Here is a 20,761-nt window from a genome sequence, read left to right as displayed (position 1 = left end):
AATTGAGCTTTGCTGTAACCTTAAGAGGTGTGAATAGGCTATTGTATGAGTCAGTTTTGGGAATCCTCCCAGTTTCTATTTCCAAAACAAGCAGTTAATACTTGAAAACTCCTTTTCAGGAGCTTTTATGTTTAAAACACGTTTGTGGTGACAGGTTTTTAACTTCCAATACACTATTGCATTGTAATCACTCAATAAACACAGCTTCAAATTCGGCCAATATGAAAAATTTATTTTCGGGAGGTTGTAATCAATGTTAAATTTTCTGAACAATATTATTATAAATAGTCACATTTATTTATTTTATTAAACCCTGAGCAAAGCAGACCGACAATATAATTGGCGATTACTACGCAGGTCACAAACTCCTGTGCAAGCAGCTGCATGAGGGGTGTGTACACACAATTCATATTTCTGGAGCTATACAAAATTAATAGATAAAAAAAAATAATAGTGATAAGCAGCAAACTTAAAGGGTCACAAAATGAGTTTTACCACAGAGGCTACGGAGGAAATTCACTGATCCTAGCACTTTTGCAAGTTGTCTATTCGAGACACACCGACTCTACATTTACATTTCCTGCCAGCGCTGATACTGCCTCCCTCGTTTTTATTGATTCAGACAGAGCATGTCATTGTAAGCAAGTTTCAAATGCACTTATACTATCAAAGTTACCTTGTTCTCTTGGCATCCTTTATTAAATGGCATCCCTAGATATGCTCAGGAACATACATGTGTCGGGAGTACTTTAGGGCAGCAGTGTCTAACAATGTTGCACATTGTTGAAGGGACAGTCTAGTCAAAATTAAACTTTCATTATTCAGATAGGACTTGTAATTTTAATCAACTTTCCAATGTATTTTTATCATCAAATTTGCTTTGTTCTCTTGGTATTCTTATTTGAAACAAAACCTAGGTAGGCTCATATGCTAATTACTAAGCCCTTGAGGGCTGCCTCTTATCAAAGGTTTTTTAAATTCCTTTTCCCAACAAGAGACTGATAAGTTCACGTGGGTCATATATAGATAACACTGTGTTAATGCACAGGGGGTTATTTAAGAGTTAGCACGAGACAATACTAAATGCAAGTCAATAGATAATAAACAGTCACAGTCATGTGATCAGGGGGCTGGATGGAAGGTTCTTAGATACAAGGTAATCACAGAGGTAAAAAGTATATTAATATAACAGTCTTGGTTATGCAAAACTGTGGAATGGGTAATAAAGGAATTATCTATCTTTTAAAACAATAAACATTCTATTGTAGACTGTCCCTTTAAGTATTAGAGGGCAGCAGTGTTTATTACATTTTGTAAACTCCAATGATACCCAGCAGCATACAATGGCAAATTATTATACATAGTGGAAATCAACATGAAACAAGATGGCCACACCCTTGATCACAGTCAGTATTTCATTAAATGTGTGCTACAATTTGAATGGCTGCAATGTTTCCAGATTGTGATTTAAGGAAAGACACATTATTTCAATTCTTCTAATGATAAGTATTAGTGGCACATATCTCATTGTTACTGACATGACAAGTGTCTCTTTTGGCACACTAAGCATCTGTAAACTCTGAAGAGGAGGTACCCTAGTATGTCCTGCAGGTTGCTTACACAGTAACTGCTAGCAATAAAACAATGAGAACTTTTACTACAGTTATTTTTGCTGTTTTAACCTGAATGTCCCTTTAAACGTTGTTATAAAATTATTGTTTATAATATTTAACTGTTAAGAGTTTTGGAGGGAAGCAATCATGGTGCTGCAGACCTTCTAAATGTTGCGGATCCTGCAGGATTGTCACATGCTTTCCACTGGCAGCTTCTTCGCAGGGCAAAGATCGCAATTTTCAGGCACTGACCTAACTCTGCACATGACACACTCTGTCCTGCTTAAAGGGGCATGAAATCCAAAAAATATTTTTTCATGATTCAGATATAGTTTACAATTTTAAACAACTTTCTAATCTACTTCTATTATCTAATTTGCTTTGTTCTCTTGGTATTCTATGTTGAAAAGGATACCTATGAAGGCTCGGGAGCTGGGAGCTGATTGGTGGCTGCATATATATTCCTCTTGTCATTAGTTAACCAATGTGATCATCTAGCTCCCAATAGTGCATTGCTACATCTTCAATAAAGGTTACCAAGAGAATGAAGCAAAATTGATAATATAAGTAAATTGGAGATTTGTTTAAAATGGTACCCTCAATTTGAATCAGGAAAGAAAACTTTTGGGCTTCATGTCCCTTTAAGGCACTCCACCATCACGTCCAGAGCATGCATCGTACCTGAGAGTGACACAACTGTAACTCCACCCCTTTTAACATGGCTCCTCCCACTAACCTTACTATCCCAGAAATCCTCTGGGAAATTTTAGAAGGTATGGTATTCTTATAATGTATGTGTGTTCATTTGAAGAACCATGTCTAATGCTTGCAATCATAACCACTATAACTACAAGATTGTTTTAGTTTTTAATTCTAGACACATATTGAAGCTCTCTAGTGCTTGTTCCTTAAAATCCATCAAAGGAAATTCCTAGTTATTATTATTCTATACCAATGAGATAAAGATGCATGTTGACCACAACAGTCTGTGTAGATATTAAACCATTCTTATCCCAGAGCTAATTAAATTCTTCAGTCATAGCTATCCCTTCTGTTAAAATTCTTTGCAAAATAACCAGTAATGTCTAAGCATCACAAGAATTCTGAGTTGACAGACTGTTGTCTGTGTTGCTTTACCATTTGAGGGGAGATATAAATGTATTATCTCCAGAGAATACAACTGTAACAGATAAATACTATGCGACCTCAGGATAATGTATGGATCTCAAAATGACCATACTGCAGTTAAAGGGGCCTATTTAACAAAGGTCTGTCGGACCTGATTCGACACTACGGATCAGTTCCGGCAGACCTTGCTGAATGCGGAGAGCAATACGCTATCCGTATTCAGCATTGCACCAGCAGCTCTTGTGAGCTGCTGGTGCAACGCCGCCCCCTGCAGATTCGTGGCCAGCAGGGGTGTCAATCAACCCGATCGTACTCGATCGGGTTGAATTGCGGCGATATCTGTTCACCTCCTCAGAGTAGGCGGACAGGTTATGGAGCAGCAGTCTTTAGACCGCTGCTTCATAACTGGTGTGTCTGGCGAACCTTGAAGGCTCGCCAGAAACACGGAGCTTCATGCTCCGTACGGAGCTTGATATATATGCCCCAAAGGGACTAGAACATTGTGTGATTGTACTATAAAATTTTAATCATGCAAATCATATATATTTTTTATTATATTTCATTTATTTATGTTCTCATTTTTCCTGTGTTGTATAACTATGAAAACTGTGGTGCACACTTCAGACTTCACATGTCTTACCCTTTTACATATGCCCCTAATTGGCCTTAGCAGAAATGATAAGAATATATATTACAAAACAATACAGTACAAGTGTTGCCAACAAAATGGCATTTTTTGTCCAAAAATATCTAAAAGGGCATTACAGAGACAGTGAAACCAAATTTAAAGGGACAGTCTACTCCAGAATGTTTATTCTTTAAGAAGATAGATAATCCATTTATTACCCATTCCCCAGTTTTGCATAACAAACACGGTTATATTAATATACTTTTTACCTCTGTGATTACCTTGTATCCGCTGCAGATTGCCTTATGTTAGTTCTTTTGACAGACATGCATTTTAGCCAATCAGTGCTGACTTCTAGGTAACTCCACAATGTTATCTATATGGTACATATGAACTAACACCCTCTAAATGTGAAAAACTGTCAAGATGCATTCAGATAAGGAGGCGGACTTCAAGGTCTTAGAAAGTAGCATATGAGCCTACCTAGATTTAGCTTTTAACAAAGAATAAAAAAAACAACAACAACGATTTGATAAAAGTAAATTAGAAAGTTGTTTAAAATTGCATTCCCTATCTGAATCATGAAAGTTTAATTTTGACTAGACTGTCCCTTTAAACAATCATGATTCAGATAGAAGCAAGTTATAAAGATGTTGCATGCTCTTTTACCAAATTTGCTTTGTTCTCCTGGTAAACATCACTGAAGAGCATACCTAAGTATGTTTATAAGCAGCTAGCTTCCAGTAATACATTGCTGCTCTTTAACACTAGTGTTAGTGTCACTGCTTCTATAAGGCAAACAGAAATTCCATTAACGCTCCCCTGCAGGGGGCAGCAGAGTTGTACAGCACTGGCACATTGAAGCAATGTGTATCTTTTAAATTTATTTTTTTTCTCTCTCTATCTCCCCACAACTTTCCAAAATAGTCCTTATGTGATGAGGAAGGATGGCAGGTAACTTTGTGGTTAAAATAATATATGTATTTTTGATGTTTTATTACTAACCCTGGCTCCACACAGGCTAAAAAAGTGAAGGGTAGCAAGCTCTGCCCTGCTGCTATGGGCCTGCTGAACACTGTATATAAATAGTAAGCTGATTTGTCATGGAGCAGAAAAATATATCTCTGCCTGGGTGGAGATTTTTTTAAACAGATGATAAACCCGACTTACTAACCATCCCAGATCCAAATGGAACAGTCACAAGGGTTGAGAGGTCTGGACTAGTTTCCCCTAAAGCTTCTTGGTTTCCCAGTTTTCAGGGACTGCCCAACTCCGCCCTGAACACAACCTTTACCATTAAGCCGCACCCACAATACACATCAGTCCTGCCAATGGACACAGCCCCTTCAACCCATTTCCAATCCATCTCTCTTTTTTTATTGTCTTTTACAAATGTATATAGAAAATAGAGTAATTTTTTCGTACCTTTCTTTTATTTAATGTAAAAAAAAATCTAAATATTTCTGATAAAATTGAAGCAATTCAAAAGAAAATTACTTGAATTGATTATACTTCTCAAAAAAAAGATAGCTTCCATGGGTGAGTAATCCCTGGCTGTGCTTTTAAACTGCATGTTTATAAAAGTCTAGGTTAGAATACATTTATAATACACTCTCGCTCAAGTGGACATACAGCAATACGCAATAAAAACATTTTCAATGACAGCCTTGAAACATGGAAAAAAAACACTTTGAAATTCAGCTCCTAATAAAAATAATTTTTATTGTATTTACAAAAGCATTACAAAGAATAAAAACAATGAAAATATGAAAATAACCTTGTTGCTTTGATTTCCTTCAATTTCAGTAATCTTATACGATTTATAATACAGGGAAGTAAATTGCAGGAATATAAAGTGTTTGTCAAGAGGAATTAATAATTTTGTATATAAAAGATTAAAGCTTTTTTTTTTAAAGAGTAATATTCATACAATACAGTATGTAAAAGACACAGTATATATTAAAATTATTATTATTATTATTATTCCCACAGATTCATCAGCACTTAAAGCATGGGTCTAATATGCAAGGTAACAATTATGGCAGACAAAGGGATAGAGGGCCCTGCCAAGAGTTTCACTGTTGTAAATCATCTCTCATGAAGGTGATCTACAAAGCAGCTATGCACGTGGGCTCACATGCTAAGGGGGTTCAAGGGAATAGCTAAAGGAGGAGAGGAACTAAGATAAGAAAATGTTAGTGTATATTATATGCACCTCTGAACAGTAGAGTCTTTAAGGAACACTTGAAAGTTTAGAAACTAGGGGAGAGCCTTGTAGAGCGAGGCAGAGAGTTCCATAAAATAGGGGCCAGTCTGGAGCAGAGTGAAGGGTACAGGAGGGAGAGCATCTGGAGAGGAGGTTTGAGATATTGGGTGGAACAGTGTTATTGAGGGCTTTAAAAGTTGGAGTCAGGATTTTGTGTTTTATTCTGGAGGTTAGAGGAAGCCAGTGAAGGGACTGGCAGAGATGTGCAGCAGATGAGGAGCGACGTGTAAGGATGATCAGCCTTGCAGAGGCATTTAATATGGATTCTAAGGGAGATAGATGGCAGCTAGGGGAGGCGGAGAGGATGGAGTTGCAATGGTCAAGGCAGGAAATGATGAGAGTAGATTAATGTCTTAGTTGTGTCTTGTGTGAGGAAGTAGTGAATTTTGGAGATGATTTTAAGGTGGAGGCGGCAGGAATTGGCCAAAGACTGGATGTGGGGAGTGAAAGAGAGATCTGAGTCAAGTGTCAAGACAGTCCTCCACAGCTCGATGTGCCCTCAGAGATGAAAGCAGGGAACGCACATCACTAGACGGGGAGCCCTCAGAGGTGGACGGCTTAGTAGTACTAGACATCCCTTTAGTTTTAGATGTCACAACTTTATCAAGGCATGTGGAACATAGCTGAGCAGGCTGATCTACAAGAACCTCCTCACAATAAACACAGGAATGAGACTTTGTTAAAGAGGGAGTACCCTCTAACGCGTCAGAGTCCTCCATAGTTAGTACTTTTATTATGGACTAGACTAGCTTAATAAACAGGCACCTTTATATAATCCAATGGCCGGGCCACTCACCACCTCCTATGACCCGGACTACAGAAACCGCTTCATCTCCTATGCCGCTGATCAACAGAGGAAGTGGAGACTGTCATACCTGGTCACCTGGGATGCCTCGCAGGACCACCCCGGCACTACGGAGAAAACGCGCCAAAACCCGGCTGCGCAAATACTCCCAGAAGTCAACCTGAAGTTCCACCATTGCCAGAGCCACATCTCGCACATAAACCAGCAATAACACAATGAACAATATTATGTATAAACCCCCTCTGTTCAATAATCCCCTTACTAGGAATATTAACCCTTGATTCCATAAGATGAAAGGCACCACACTGTGACCCTGTCTTCTGTGTTATCATTATGTATAAAAAATTAAACGATCTTACCAGAATCAATGCCGTTGGACAGAAACACGGCCCTTCAAGTGTGACAGGTAGAAGCATCGCTCCTGACATGGACTTGAGTGCAGAAAGCAGGCAGCGAAACTCGTCAACGCTGATTGCTTGTGGAGCTGTTAATATGAGTCGGGATAGTTTCGCAGAAAGACTCTCCCTGCATCTCCGGACTCTAACTTTCACCCAGGCTCTCACTGAGAGGATGACAGGACTACTTAAAACTCCAGTTCCAATGCGAAGAGTACTACCCTCCATAAGAGACTACTTCAAATCTTTGGCACTTCTCTGCCATCTCTGTGACAAAAGGCAAAGAATGACTGTGGGATGAGGGGAGTGGGGGAGGTATTTAAGCCTTTGGCTGGGGTGTCTTTGCCTCCTCCTGGTGGCCAGGTTCTTAATTCCCAAAAGTAATGGATGAAGCTGTGGACTCTCCTCCCCTTTAGATGGAAAAACCTAATTACCCTATTAACCGCTAAACCCCCATATCGCAATAAACCAAATTACCCTATTAACCCCTAAACCGCAAAAACCCCACATCGCAATAAACCTAATTACCCTATTAACGCCTAAACCGCAAAACCCCCACATCACACTAAACATAATTAACCTATTTAGCCCTAAACCGCAAAACCACCACATCGCAATAAACACAATTAGCCTATTAACCCCTAAACCGCAAACCCCCCACATTGCAATAAACCTATTTACCCTATTAACCCTTAAACCGCAAAACCCCCACATTGCAATAAACCTAATTAACCTATTAACCCCTTAAACCGCCAAAACCCACAACGCAAATAACTAATTAAATTACTAAGCCCCATAACCTAACATCGCCTAAATTAACACAAATTACCTAAACTAAAAAATACTAAAGTTACAAAAAATAAAAAAAGGCTAACATTACAGAACATAAAAAAACAAATTACCAAAGTTTACAAAATTAAACCTAATCCCTATGAAAATAAAAAAGCCCCCCAAAATAAAAACACCCCCTAATCTAAGAATAAACTGCCAGTAGCCCTTAAAAGGGCTTTTTGCAGGCCATTGCCCCAAGATAAACAGCTCTTTTACATTAAAAATACACAAAGTCCCCCCCTAACAGTAAAACCCCCCACCTACCAAACCCCCCAAAATAAAAAACCTAACACTAAAAAACCTAAACTACCCATTGCCCGAAAAGGACATTTGTTGGGCATTTAGCTCTTTTACAAAATGCCCACCCTAATCTAAATAAAAAAATACAGATTGGTACTCACATTTCCTGAACTCCGGCGGAGAAGGTTTAAGTACGCCGGTCTTCAGCTCCGCGGTCATTGGTCTTCAGCTCCGCCCTCCGCTCCACGCCGGATGTTCCTGGAAGAAGAAAGAAGAGGTCGCCGCTTGGAAGAAGACTTCACCGCATGGGACAGGACCTTCTCCCATTGACTTCAGGAATGGTGAATACCAATCTGGGGTTAGACTTAGTTTTTTTTAAAAAAAAACATAAATTATGCTTACCTGATAAATTTATTTCTCTTGTAGTGTATCCAGTCCACGGATCATCCATTACTTGTGGGATATTCTCCTCCCCAACAGGACGTTGCAAGAGGATCACCCACAGCAGAGCTGCTATATAGCTCCTCCCCTCACTGTCATATCCAGTCATTTGACCGAAACAAATCGAGAAAGGAGAAACCATAGGGTGCAGTGGTGACTGAAGTTTAATTAAAATTTAGACCTGCCTTAAAAGGACAGGGCGGGCCGTGGACTGGATACACTACAAGAGAAATAAATTTATCAGGTAAGCATAAATTATGTTTTCTCTTGTTAAGTGTATCCAGTCCACGGATCATCCATTACTTGTGGGATACCAATACCAAAGCTAAAGTACACGGATGATGGGAGGGACAAGGCAGGAACTTAAACGGAAGGAACAACTGCCTGTAGAACCTTTCTCCCAAAAACAGCCTCCGAAGAAGCAAAAGTATCAAATTTGTAAAATTTTGAAAAGGTATGAAGCGAAGACCAAGTCGCAGCCTTGCAAATCTGTTCAACAGAGGCCTCATTTTTAAAGGCCCAGGTGGAAGCCACAGCTCTAGAAGAATGAGCTGTAATTGTTTCAGGGGGCTGCTGTCCAGCAGTCTCATACGCTAAACGGATTATACTCCGAAGCCAAAAGGAAAGAGAGGTTGCCGAGGCCTTTTGACCTCTCCTCTGTCCAGAGTAAACAACAAACAGGTTAGATGTTTGACGAAAATCTTTAGTAGCCTGCAAATAAAACTTCAATGCACGGACTACGTCTAGATTATGCAAAAGACATTCCTTCTTTGAAGAAGGATTAGGGCATTATGACGGAACAACAATCTCTTGATTGATATTCTTGTTAGAAACCACCTTGGGTAAAAACCCAGGTTTTGTACGCAGAACTACTTTATCTGAATGAAAGATCAGATAAGGAGAATCACAATGTAAGGCAGATAACTCCGAGACTCTTCGAGACGAAGAAATAGCCATCAGAAAAAGAACTTTCCATGATAGAAGTTTAATATCAATAGAATGAAGGGGTTCAAACGGAACCCCTTGAAGAACTTTAAGAACCAAGTTTAAGCTCCATGGGGGAGCAACAGGTTTAAACACAGGCTTAATTCTAACTAAAGCCTGACAAAATGCCTGAACATCTGGAACTTCTGCCAGACGCTTGTGTAAAAGAATAGACAGAGCAGAAATCTGCCCTTTTAAAGAACTAGCTGATAATCCTTTATCCAAACCCTCTTGGAGGAAGGACAATATTCTAGGAATCCTAACTCTACTCCATGAGTAATTCTTGGATTCACACCAATGAAGATATTTACGCCATATCTTGTGGTAAATTTTCCTGGTGACAGGCTTTCGTGCCTGTATTAAGGTATCAATTACTGACTCGGAGAAGCCACGCTTTGATAGAATCAAGCGTTCAATCTCCATGCAGTCAGTCTCAGAGAAAGTAGATTCGGATGATTGAAAGGACCTTGTATTAGAAGGTCTTGTCTCAGAGGCAGAGTCCATGGTGGAAAAGATGACATGTCCACTAGGTCTGCATACCAGGTCCTGCGTGGCCACGCAGGCGCTATCAATATCACCAATGCTCTCACCTGTTTGATTTTGGCAATCAGACGAGGGAGCAGAGGAAACGGTGGAAACACATAAGCCAGTTTGAAGAACCAAGGCGCTGCTAGAGCATCTATTAGTGCCGCTTCTGGGTCCCTGGACCTGGATCCGTAACAAGGAAGCTTGGCGTTCTGGCGAGACGCCATGAGATCCAGTTCTGGTTTGCCCCAACGGAGCACCAATTGAGCAAACACCTCCGGATGGAGTTCCCACTCCCCCGGATGAAAAGTCTGACGACTTAGAAAATCCGCCTCCCAGTTCTCTACCCCTGGGATATGGATCACTGACAGGTGGCAAGAGTGAGTCTCTGCCCAGCGAATTATCTTGGAGACTTCTGACATCGCTAGGGAACTCCTGGTCCCCCCTTGATGGTTGATGTAAGCCACAGTTGTGATGTTGTCCGACTGAAATCTGATGAACCTCAGTTTTGCTAACTGAGGCCAAGCTAGAAGAGCATTGAATATTGCTCTTAACTCCAGAATATTTATTGGGAGGAGTTTCTCCTCCTGAGTCCATGAACCCTGAGCCTTCAGGGAGTTCCAGACTGCACCCCAACCTAGAAGGCTGGCGTCTGTTGTTACAATGGTCCAATCTGGCCTGCGAAAGGTCATACCTTTGGACAGATGGACCCGAGATAACCACCAGAGAAGAGAAGCTCTGGTTTCCTGGTCCAGATTTAGTAGAGGGGACAAATCTGTGTAATCCCCATTCCACTGACTGAGCATGCATAATTGCAGCGGTCTGAGATGCAGGCGCGCAAATGGCACTATGTCCATCGCCGCTACCATTAAGCCGATTACTTCCATGCACTGAGCCACCGTGGGGCGCGGAATGGAGTGAAGAACACGGCAAGCATTTAGAAGTTTTGATAACCTGGACTCCGTCAGGTAAATTTTCATTTCTATAGAATCTATCAGAGTCCCTAGGAAGGAAACCCTTGTGAGAGGAGATAGAGAACTCTTTTCTTCGTTCACTTTCCACCCATGCGACCTCAGAAATGCCAGAACTATCTCTGTATGAGACTTGGCAATTTGGAAGCTTGATGCCTGTATCAGGATGTCGTCTAGGTAAGGAGCCACCGCTATGCCTCGCGGTCTTAGAACCGCCAGAAGTGAGCCCAGAAGCTTTGTAAAAATTCTTGGGGCTGTAGCCAACCCGAATGGGAGAGCTACGAACTGGTAATGCCTGTCCAGAAAGGCAAACCTCAGGAACCGGTGATGATTCTTGTGAATCGGAATGTGAAGGTAGGCATCCTTTAAGTCCACTGTGGTCATGTACTGACCCTCTTGGATCATGGGTAAGATGGTTCGAATAGTTTCCATCTTGAATGATGGAACTCTGAGGAATTTGTTTAGGACCTTTAAATCCAAAATTGGTCTGAAGGTTCCCTCTTTTTTGGGAACCACAAACAGATTTGAATAAAATCCCTGTCCTTGTTCCGTCCACGGAACTGGATGGATCACTCCCATAACAAGGAGGTCTTGCACGCAGCTTAGGAATGCCTCTTTCTTTATCTGGTTTGCAGATAATCTTGAAAGGTGAAATCTCCCTTGTGGGGGAGAAGCTTTGAAGTCCAGAAGATATCCCTGAGATATGATCTCCAACGCCCAGGGATCCTGAACATCTCTTGCCCACGCCTGGGCGAAGAGAGAGAGTCTGCCCCCTACTAGATCCGTTGTCGGATAGGGGGCCGCTCCTTCATGCTGTCTTGGAGGCAGCAGCAGGCTTTCTGGCCTGCTTGCCCTTGTTCCAGGACTGGTTAGGTTTCCAGGCCTGCTTAGATTGAGCAAAAGTTCCCTCTTGTTTTGAAGTAGAGGGAGCTGATCCTGCACCTGCCTTGAAATTTCAAAAGGCACGAAAATTAGACTGTTTGGCCCTTGATTTGGCCCTGTCCTGAGGAAGGGTATGACCCTTGCCTCCGGTAATGTCAGCAATAATTTCTTTCAAACCAGGCCCGAATAAGGTCTGCCCCTTGAAAGGAATGTTGAGTAATTTAGACTTTGAAGTCACATCAGCTGACCAGGATTTAAGCCATAGCACCCTGCGCGCCTGGATGTCGAATCCGGAATTCTTAGCCGTTAGTTTAGTCAAATGAACAATGGCATCAGAAACAAATGAGTTAGCTAGCTTAAGTGTTCTAAGCTTGTCAATAATTTCAGTCAATGGAGCTGTATGGATGGCCTCTTTCAGGGCCTCAAACCAGAACGCCGCCGCAGCAGTGACAGGCGCAATGCATGCAAGGGGCTGTAAAATAAAACCTTGTTGAATAAACATTTTCTTAAGGTAACCCTCTAATTTTTTATCCATTGGGTCTGAAAAAGCACAACTGTCCTCAACCGGGATAGTGGTACGCTTTGCTAAAGTAGAAACTGCTCCCTCCACCTTAGGGACTGTCTGCCATAAGTCCCGTGTAGTGGCATCTATTGGAAACATTTTTCTAAATATAGGAGGTGGGGAAAAAGGCACACCGGGTCTATCCCACTCCTTACTAATGATTTCTGTAAGCCTTTTAGGTATTGGAAAAATCTCAGTACTCACCGGCACTGCATAGTATTTATCCAGCCTACACAATTTCTCTGGCACTGCAATTGTGTCACAGTCATTCAGAGCAGCTAATACCTCCCCAAGCAATACACGGAGGTTCTCAAGCTTAAATTTAAAATTAGAAATCTCTGAATCGGGTCTCCCCGATTCAGAGACGTCACCCACAGACTGAAGCTCTCCGTCCTCAGGTTCTGCATATTGTGACGCAGCATCAGACATGGCTCTTACAGCATCTACGCGCTCTGTATCTCGTCTAACCCCAGAGCTATCGCGCTTGCCTCTTAATTCAGGCAATCTGGCTAATACCTGTGACAGGGTATTATTCATGATTGCAGCCATGTCCTGCAAAGTAATCGCTATGGGCATCCCTGATGTACTTGGCGCCATATTAGCGTGCGTCCCTCGACTGATTTTTACTGTTTAAGGTGAAATCAATACATTTAGTACACATTCTCCTATGGGGCTCCACCATGGCTTTTAAACATAATGAACAGTAGTTTCCTCTGTGTCCGACATGATTATACAGACTAGCAATGAGACTAGCAAGCTTGGAAAACACTTTAAACCAAGTTAACAAGCAATATAAAAAACGTTACTGTGCCTTTAAGAGAAACAAATTTAGCAAAATTTGAAATAACAGTGAAAAAAGGCAGTTACACTAACGAAATTTGTACAGTGTATGTAACTAGTTAGCAGAGCATTGCACCCACTTGCAAATGGATGATTAACCCCTTAATACCAAAAACGGAATAATAAATGACAAAAACGTTTTTTAAACACAGTCACAACAACTGCCACAGGTCTACTGTGGTTGTTACCCTCCTCAAACACGACTTTTGAAGCCTTTTGAGCCCTTCAGAGATGTCCTGTATCATGCAGAAGGAAGCTGAGTGTCTCTGTCTGTAACTTTAGCTGCGCAGAAAAGCGCTAAAATAGGCCCCTCCCACTCATATTACAACAGTGGAAAGCCTCAGGAAACTGTTTCTAGGCAAAAATCAAGCCAGCCATGTGGAGAAAAAACTAGGCCCCAATAAGTTTTGTCACCAAACATATATAAAAACGATTAACATGCCAGCAAACGTTTTATATTACACTTTTATAAGAGTATGTATCTCTGTTAATAAGCCTGATACCAGTCGCTATTAAATCACTGCATTTAGGCTTAACTTACATTAATCCGGTATCAGCAGCATTTTTCTAGCAAATTCCATCCCTAGAAATATGTTTACTGCACATACCTTATTGCAGGGAAACCTGCACGCCATTCCTTCTCTGAAGTTACCTCATTCCTCAGAATATGTGAGAACGGCAATGGATCTTAGTTACTTCTGCTAAGATCATAGAAACCACAGGCAGATTCTTCTTCTAATGCTGCCTTTGATAAAACAGTACACTCCGGTACCATTTAAAAATAACAAACTTTTGATTGAAGTTAAGAAACTAACTATAATACACCACTCTCCTCTTACTACATCCATCTTTGTTGAGAGTTGCAAGAGAATGACTGGATATGACAGTGAGGGGAGGAGCTATATAGCAGCTCTGCTGTGGGTGATCCTCTTGCAACGTCCTGTTGGGGAGGAGAATATCCCACAAGTAATGGATGATCCGTGGACTGGATACACTTAACAAGAGAAATATTTTTATTTTTATTTAGATTAGGGTGGGCATTTTGTAAAATAGCTAAATGCCATTTTAAGGGCAATGCCCAACAAATCCCCCTTTCAGGGTAATGGGTAGCTTAGGTTTTTTTAGTGTTAGGTTTTTTATTTTGGGGGGTTTGGTGGGTGGGGGTTTTACTGTTAGAGGGGACTTTGTGTATTTGTAATGTAAAAGAGCTGTTTATTTTGGGGCAATGCCCTGCAAAAAGCCCTTTTAAGGGCTATTTGTAGTTTATTCTAAGAGTAGGGGGTGTTTTTATTTGGGGGGGGCTTTTTTATTTTTATAGGGATTAGGTATATTTTTTTAAAATTTGATCATTTTGTTTTTTTATTTTCTGTAATAGATTTTTTTATTTTCTGTAATTTTAGCTTAATTTAAACTTAGATTTAATTTTTTAAGTTTTGGGGGGTTAGACTTTTTTTATTTTTAGATTAGGAATGGGCAATATATAGTTTAGGTTTTTTAGTGTTAGGTTTATTTATTTTGGGGGGTTTGGTGAGCGGTGGGTTTTACTGTTAGGGGGGACTTATAATTTTGTGTAACTGCAAAAGAGCTGTTTAACTGTAGTTGTTTGTTTTTTTTTTGTTTTTTTTAAATAAAAGAAATAAAAACTCTACAAAATAAAAAGAATACATTTTAAAATGATACCGTGAGAAAAAATATACTGTAATGTCTCTATGGGGTCAATTTATTAAGGTGCGGATGGACATGATACGCTGTAGCGTATCATATCTGCCGCACATTGATAAATGCTGACAGCATACGCTGTTGGCATTTATCATTGCCCCAGTAGTTCTGGTGAACTGCTGGTGCAATGCCGCCCCCTGCAGATTTTCGGCCAATCGGCCGCTAACAGGGGGTGTCAATCAATCTGATCGTATCCGATCGGGCTGATTGGTGTCCGCCACCACAGAGGTGGCGGACGAGTTAAGGAGCAGCGGTCTTAGGACAACCTGAAGCGGAGTAGGTCGGAAGCAGCGTCCGCTGTTTCATAAATCGACCCCCATGATGTATAACATATTGATATCTGACCAACAGGACATTTAACAGAGTTCAAAGGTTACAACCATGCAAACGGAAAATGCTCAAATGTGTAAGACTAGAGCATCATCATTTTCTAATTACACTATTGCTTACATAAAACTGTGTTTAAAGGGATACTAAACCCATGATTCAGATAGAGCATGTAGTTTTAAGCAACTTTCTAATTTACTCCTATTATCAATTTTCCTTTGCTCTCGTGCTATCTTTATTTAAAAAGCAGGCATGCAAAGCTTAGGAGCCGGCCCATTTTAGGTTTAGCACCCTGGATAGAGCTTGCTTGCAAGCATAACCCAGGTTCTGAACCAAAAATGGGATGGCTCCTAAGCTTTACATTCCTGCTTTTGAAATAAGGATAGCAAGAGAACAAAGGAAAATTGATAATAGGAGTAAATGAGAAAGTTGCTTAAAAATACATGCTCTATCTGAATAATTAAAGAAAAAAATTGGGGTTAGTATCCCTTTAACTTCTGTAAAGGGACAAAGCATATAATTGCATACAAAGAGAGAAGTGCTGACCCAGGAACGAACAACAGCTCTGTAGCTTGTTCTATGGCGAGTAACCACCTAGGAGCAGCCTCTTTTAGCCCAGTTGTGCTTTTCACAGAGGGAAACTTTCCTGAAGTATATCAGTCTGATCCTGCCGAGTAAGGTCAGTCCAACCCGAAAAAACAGGTTGAGCACTTCTCTCTTTTTATTTATGCAAATTATGATCCTGAGGGAATTCTCCCTAAGGGTGATGCGGGAAACCAGATGTGGACCCGTTGCTCAGTGTGCCTAGACAGATATGGCTGCACCTCACTGACGAGGCCTACACTAGGCAGAAACGTACGTCTGGGGTTTTGCCGTTTTTCTCATTCAGAGAGGGATTGCCTGGTATTTCGGGGCTGGACTGTACTGTTAAGTCAGGATCAGACTGATATGCTTCAGGAAAGTTCTTCTCTGTGAAAGACACATGTTGAGCAAAAAGAGGCTGCTTCTTGGGTGGTAACTATCCATAGAACAAGCTATTATGCTATTGTTCGTTCCCAGGTTGAATGCTTCTTGCTTTTTATTTATACGAAGCATACAATTAAAATCAGCCCCAGAGCAACAATGCATTACTGGGACCTAACTGAACACATCTGTTGAGCCAATGACACAAGGCATATTTGTGTAGCCACCAATCACCAGCTAGCTTATTATAGTGCATTGCTACTCATAGGCCTACCTAGGTATGTCTTTCAACAAACAATACCAAGGGAATGAAGTACATTTGATAGATGCAATGCTCTGCTTGAACCTTGACAGTTTAATTTGAAAGTTGTTTTTTTTTAAAAAATGTTTAAATTAATTAAAAAAATGTCTGTGTAATGAAATATAAGCAGACTTATTTTGATGGTATGATTACTTAAAGGGACAGTAATTCAGATAGAGCATGCAATTTTAAACAACCTTCCAATGTACATCTATTATCAAATGTGCATTGTTCTTGTGGTATCCTTTATTGAAAAGCAGAAGCAGCAATGCACTAATGGGAGCTTGCTACTGGTAGGTGGTTGCACTTATTTGTCTTTATTCATTGGCTCACCCAATATGATCAGATAGGTCTCAGTAGTGTATTGCTGCTCTTTAAACAAAGGATACCAAGAGAATGAAGCAAATCAGATATTAGAAGTAAACTGGAAAGTTGTTTAACATTGTATTCTTTATCTGAATCCTAAAAGAAAAATTCTGGGTTTCATGTCCCTTTAACACTTTAATACATTGCTTTCACAATCACATTCTGCAACTCTATTACAAGCCAATCTTTTTACTCTGTATGTGCAATTTCACAGGCTGGCAGGTTAATAACTATCTCACTGTTCAGTGTGGGGACTTAAATAACAAGTTTTATGTCATTCTTTTGAAGCACGCTTAAAAATTCTGTCACTTAAATAAAGAAATAAATGAGATGTACCTTGACGTTTTTGGAAAAGTCAATATGTTGATGTAGAAGCAAAAAAATGAAATCTAAGTTACAGCAGTAAATGCATTTCATAAAAATAGTTTTAAATCAGGATAGTTGCGTCATAGGATAAAAATGCAATCTGTTCTTTGATCAATGATGGAAGACAAGGAAAAGAATCAATATTACGAAAGAGTCGCATATTCAGAGAAAGAAAATAAGAACATTCTTTTTCGGTTATACAGATGTTAAGTTTAAAGGAACAGTCAACACAAAAATTGTCATTGTTTAAAAAGATAGATAGCGCCTTTACTACACATTCCTCAGCTTTGCACAACCAACATAGTTATATTAAAGGGACAGTAAAGGCAAAAAAAACTTTCATGATTTAAATAGGGCATGTAATTTTAAACAACTTTCCAATTTACTTTTATTACCAATTTTGCTTTGTTCTCTTGGTATTCTTAGTTGAAAGCTAAATCTAGGAGGTTCATGTGCTAATTTCTTAGACCTTGAAGACTTCCTCTAATCGGAAAGCATTTTGACAGTTTTTCACCACTAGAGGGCATTAGTTCATGTGTTTCATATAGATAACATTGAGCTCCGGCACGTCAAGCTCCTAAGAGCAAGCACTGATTGGCTAAAAATGCATGTCTGTCAAAAGAACTGAAATAAGGGGGCAGTTTGCAGAGGCATATATACAAGGTAATCACAGAGGTAAAATGTATATTATTATAACTGTGTTGGTTATGCAAAATTGGGGAATGGGTAATAAAAGGGATTATCTACCTTTTTAAACAACAAAAATTCTGGTGTTTACTGTCCCTTTAATATGCTTTATAACAATTAAATCTCTAAATTTCTGCCTGTTTCTAAGCCACAATAGAGAGCCTCTTATCACATGCTTTTATATTTGCTTTTCACAACAGGAGACTATATGTTCATGTGGGCCATACTTTGATACAAGGTAATCACAGATGTTTCGCTGTGCAAAACTGGGGAATGTGTAATAAAGAGATTATCTATTGTTTTAAACAATAACATTTTGGAGTAGACTGTCCCTTTAAAGTTAACAGAATCAATAATTCACTTACTGGTGTCTGTAGATGTGTATTGGTTACACAAATGTTAGTACTAAAGTCCAGCATGGAGCATGTTTCCAGCAAAATAATACATATTTTTTAACAGTAAAATATAAAATATAGGCCCCCAAAAATATATTTTGCATATGAGCAAAAATTATATAAATGCTAAAACTATATTACTGCATGACAAAAAAAATCAGCAAAACCGCAATTCCTTTTTTGTTATGATGTCAAAATGGCATGTTCTTAAAGGGAAACGTTTTTTGTTTTTGTTTTTAAAAAAAAAAAAAAAAAAAGATAGATAATCCCTTTTATTAGCCATTCCCCAGTTTTGCATAACCAATACTGTTATATTAATATACTTTTTACCTCTGTGATTACCTTGTATCTAATCCTCTGCAGACTGCCTCTTACCTCAGTTTTTTAGCAGACTTGCATTTTAGCAAATCAGTGATGACTCTTAAATTACTCAACGTGAGTGAGCACAATATTATCTATATGACACACATGAACTATAAGTATCTAATTGTCAAAAACTGTCATAACTACTACTAGATAATCCATTACTACTGGTCTTTGATAGCGGAATGGATTGTGGCGGTATAAGCTAGAACGCTAGCGTAATAGCCGGACCGCACAACCTGTAATACGGGTGACCTGAAAATTCCACACTCAAAAGCCATTTTTGAGTGCGGAATGGAGAGTTGCGGTATAGGCTAAAACGCTAGCGGTATAGCCGTACCGCCGCGACTTGTAATACGGGTGAGCTGAATATTCCGCTTGCAAAGGCCAATTTTTCAGCGGTATAGCCTTACCATACTACTTGTAATTTAGATGATTATTAGTAAGGAATAAATAAGAACATTTTCAAACTTTTTATTCTCTGGTTATTGTCTTAAAGGGACACTGAACCCAAATTTTTTCTTTCCTGATTCAGATAGAGCATGCATTTTTTGTGAACAACCTGGGTTGTTCTTGCTGATTGGTGGATAATTTCACCCACCAATAAACAAGTGGTGTCCATGATCTGAACCAAAAATTGTCTGACTCCTTAGCTTAGATGCCTTCTTTTTCAAATAAAGATAGCAAGAGAACAAAGAAAAATTGATAATAAGAGTAAATTCGAAAGTTGCTTAAAATTGCATGCTCTATCTGAATCACAAAAGAAAAAATTTGGGTTCAGTGTCCCTTTAAGCCACCCAGGGCTAGATTTTGAGTGTCGCGCTAACAGTTTAGTGTGAGCGAAAAGGGGTGTATCGCCGCTCTTTGCCCATGTTGGAAGTAGTGTGTATTACAAGTTGAAAGTAAACATGTTCGCTTAAGCGCAATTGAATTTAACGCACTTTGGGATAGGGCAACTTCAGAGCTCTGGTTAACTGTCATATGAGACAAAAAAGTTGCACAAAACACATCACAAATATATTGTGCGTTATAGTTACACTCATGATAACACTGTCTAATAAAAAATATTTAAAAAAAAATGCAATAAAAAGTAATACGGGTTTAAAGATATGAGATCTCAGGTGTTAGAAAAAAGTACTGGAAAGGGCTTTAACATAGAGATATATACACTCACCGGTCACTTTATTAGGTACACCTTGGTAACACAAATTGCTAATCAGTCAATCACATGACAACAACTCAATGTATTTAGGCATCTAGACGTGGTGAAGATGACTTGCTGAAGTATAAACCGAGAATCAGAATTGGGAAGAAAGGGTATTTGAGTGACTTTGAACGTAGCATGGTTGTTGGTGCCAGACGGACTGGTCTGAGTATTTAAAAAACTGCTGATCTACTGGGATTTTCACGCACAACCATCTCTAGGGTTCACAGAGAATGATCCGAAAAAGAGAAAATATCCACTGAGCAGCAGTTGTGTGGACGAAAATGCCTTGTTGATATCAGAGATCAAAGGAGAATGGGCAGACTAGTTCAAGATGATAGAAAGGCAACAACTCAAATAACCACTCGTTACAACCAAGGTATGCCGAAAACCATCTCTGAACGCACAACACATCGAACCTTGAAGCTGTTGGGCTACAGCAGCAGAAGACCACACCGCGTGCCACTCCTGTCAGCTAAAAACAGAAAACTGAGGCTACAATTCGCACAGGCTCACCAAAATTAGACAATAGAAGATTGGAAAAACGTTGCCTGGTCTGATAAGTCTCTATTTCAGCTGCAACATTCAGATACAAGGGTCAGAATTTGGCGCAAACAACATGAAAACATGGATCCATCCTGCCTTGTATCAACGGTTCAGGCTGGTGGTGGTGGTGTAATGGTGTGGGGGATATTTTATTCGCACACTTTGGGCCCCTTAGTACCAATTGAGCATTGTTTAAATGCCATGGCCTACCTGAGTATTGTTGCTGACCATGTCCATCCCTTTATGACTACAGTGTACCCATCTTCTGATGTCTACTTCCAGCAGGATAATGCACCATGCCACAAAGCTTAAATCATCTCAAACTGGCTTCTTGAACATGACAATGAGTTCACTGTACTCCAATGGCCTCCACAGTCACCAGATCTCAATCCAATAGAGCACCTTTGGGATGT

General features: G+C 39.8%; 1 protein-coding gene across 3 annotated transcripts in view; it reads right to left on the bottom strand.

Moving 5' to 3' along the window:
• The window catches only part of ME3 (malic enzyme 3), a 439,608-nt gene that overhangs the window by 331,076 nt on the left and 87,771 nt on the right, over positions 1 to 20,761 (bottom strand). The gene's annotated exons all lie outside the window — the stretch shown is intronic.

The sequence above is a fragment of the Bombina bombina genome, chromosome 3, assembly GCF_027579735.1.
Source record: "Bombina bombina isolate aBomBom1 chromosome 3, aBomBom1.pri, whole genome shotgun sequence".
In the NCBI taxonomy this organism is placed as follows: Eukaryota; Metazoa; Chordata; class Amphibia; order Anura; family Bombinatoridae; genus Bombina; species Bombina bombina.
Note: the sequence above shows the minus strand (reverse complement) of the source record. Positions and strands in the feature narration are given on the sequence as shown.